The following is a 2,357-nucleotide window of genomic DNA, read 5'->3' as shown; positions in this document are numbered from 1 at the left end:
GCAGTATGGACTATTTTATGATACTGGGGTTCAGATACAGTTGCATGGATACACTGATGCTGATTGGGCTAGTAGTATTTTTGATAGACGATCTACCAGTGGATATGTGTTCTCTTTTGGGGGTGTTGCAGTCACTTGGAGCAGCAAGAAGTAGCGTACAGGGGTGCAACAATGGCTGCATGTGAGATAGCTTGGTTGCATAAGCTACTTTATGATATGCATCAGTCTACAGATGGGCCAGTTGTCATTTATTGTGACAATATGAGTAGTATACACTTGGCAAATAACCCAGTCTATCATGCTAGAACAAAGCACATTGAGGTGCATTATCACTATGTGCGGGACAAGATTTTACTAGGTCTTATTGATCTAGTTTATGTCAGCACAGAGGATCAGGTAGCTGACATATTGATGAAGGCGTTGGGCGCAGAGAAGCTGCGTAAGTTCAGAGACTTGCTTGGTGTGTAAGAATTGGGATTGAGCTCGAGGGGGAGTTTTGAGATATCGAGCTCCACTCGTGATATGCCAAGGTGAACATTGTGCATTTATGTCACCGACTTGTTAGTTGCAGATGCGGTTGGTACACCGCCTATGAATAATAGCTGGATGACAGCTATCCTTATGTACTCTAGTTTGTGGCTCAGTTACTATGCCACCTTAGTTAGCTGAGTTTGGTTTGAGATCCACATATAGGGTTCTTCTATTTCTTTGTACTAAAGTTCTTTTGGCTTTCACAACTAAGAAGAGAAAAACTGTTTTCAGCCTTCACCTTTGTGTGTATTCCACCATTGTGTATGTGAGAAAGCCGCAAGTGAGACTCCTTCCTTCTCTCCCACTATCTTCACATGGTATCAGAGCCTGCTCGTGGTAAGGAGCTCAAGAAAGCAAACTAAGTTCGCGGTGTCCTGGTAAGAGGACCAGTATTGCTTTCCTTTTTCGAGTTTGGGAGCAAATCTTTGAAGGTAGCACAGCCAAAAAGTGCAAGAGTGCATTGTCTCAGATTGAGACGCCCTTCGTAGTGTGGCGAGAGGGCAATATATGCTACGGGGGATGGGAAAACCCTCGGTGACTTTATTTTTCTGATTCGAGGCCATTTCGGGGCCCGTTTTGGAGACGGAAGTTCTCCGCAAGCACTAAGAAAAAGGCTCTGTTTTTGTTGTGCGACCACTGCTCTGCAGGTCGGTGAAAAGTTGCCACAGAAATTGCATTGTATGCCTGTGCACAAAGATATTGGGAGTTACAGAATCATCCTTATTGCCTGTTCATGCAAAATCGTCACTAGGAAGTGACTGTGTGGTCAAATACCACTTTCGTCAGTTTTGCAGATTTACCCTTGTGAGGCAGAAGCTGTGTTTTTGCAGTGACAAAATATTTTGCAGATTGTTCTGTAATGGCGTCTGATTCTCTTTCACAGATTGTCACAGAAAAGCTTGACAAGAACAACTTCCAAGCATGGAAGTTTAGAATGACGAATTTCCTTATGGGAAAAGACTATTGGGAGTTCATTATAGGAAATGAAGAAGAACCAGTTCTTCGTAATGTTCCTAATCAATAGGAAATGCAGGCATTTAAAGGATGGCATGAGAGAGCCAAAAAAGTTATGTACTCGATGTCTATCAGTATTTCAGATTCTATGATTGTGCATATTTAGGATGCAAGTACACCAAAGGAGGCATGGGATACTTTGGCAAAAATGTACAACACAAATATGCAAGCTAGGAAAATGCAGCCCAAGTAGGAGTTGCACAATGTGCAGAGAGAAAATCTGAGCATCAATGACTACCACATGAAGGTGAAGAAAATTGCAGATGCACTTGCTTCTATTGGGCTGCCAGTGGAAGATGATGATTTAGTTTCTGTGACCTTGAATGATCTAGGAAAGGATTATGCACACTTTGGACATCCATTGCCGTCCGTGAAAAATTTCCTGATTTTGAGGAGTTGTTTGCTCTTCTAATTCCTGAAAAGCAGAGAAATGGTGGTGCATCTTCTTCAGGAGGAACTTCAAAAGAAACTGTCTTCTAATCAAATGCTGGAAGAGGTACAGGCAGAGGTAGAGCAGGCCCATCTGGAGGCCGTGGTAGAAATCAGAATATGCAGGAAACTCAAAAAAACCAGTCCTATGGAGGAGGACGTGGTAACTCTAGAGGCAGGGGGAGCCAAAGAGGTCATGGTGATGGCAGAGAGGCCAAAATGCAAACAGTAATGTTGAATGCTACTACTGTGGTAAAATGGGTCATATGGCTAAAGACTGCTATAAAAAGCAGAATGACATCATGAATGGAAAATTGCAGCAATGGAATTATGCATCTTCTAGTAGACAGGGTGATGACAGAAATGAGCATCTGTTTATGGTG

This window comes from Dipteris shenzhenensis, chromosome 29 (genome assembly GCF_047967505.1).
Source record: "Dipteris shenzhenensis isolate YYH24624 ecotype China chromosome 29, Dip_SZ_1.0, whole genome shotgun sequence".
In the NCBI taxonomy this organism is placed as follows: Eukaryota; Viridiplantae; Streptophyta; class Polypodiopsida; order Gleicheniales; family Dipteridaceae; genus Dipteris; species Dipteris shenzhenensis.
Note: the sequence above shows the minus strand (reverse complement) of the source record.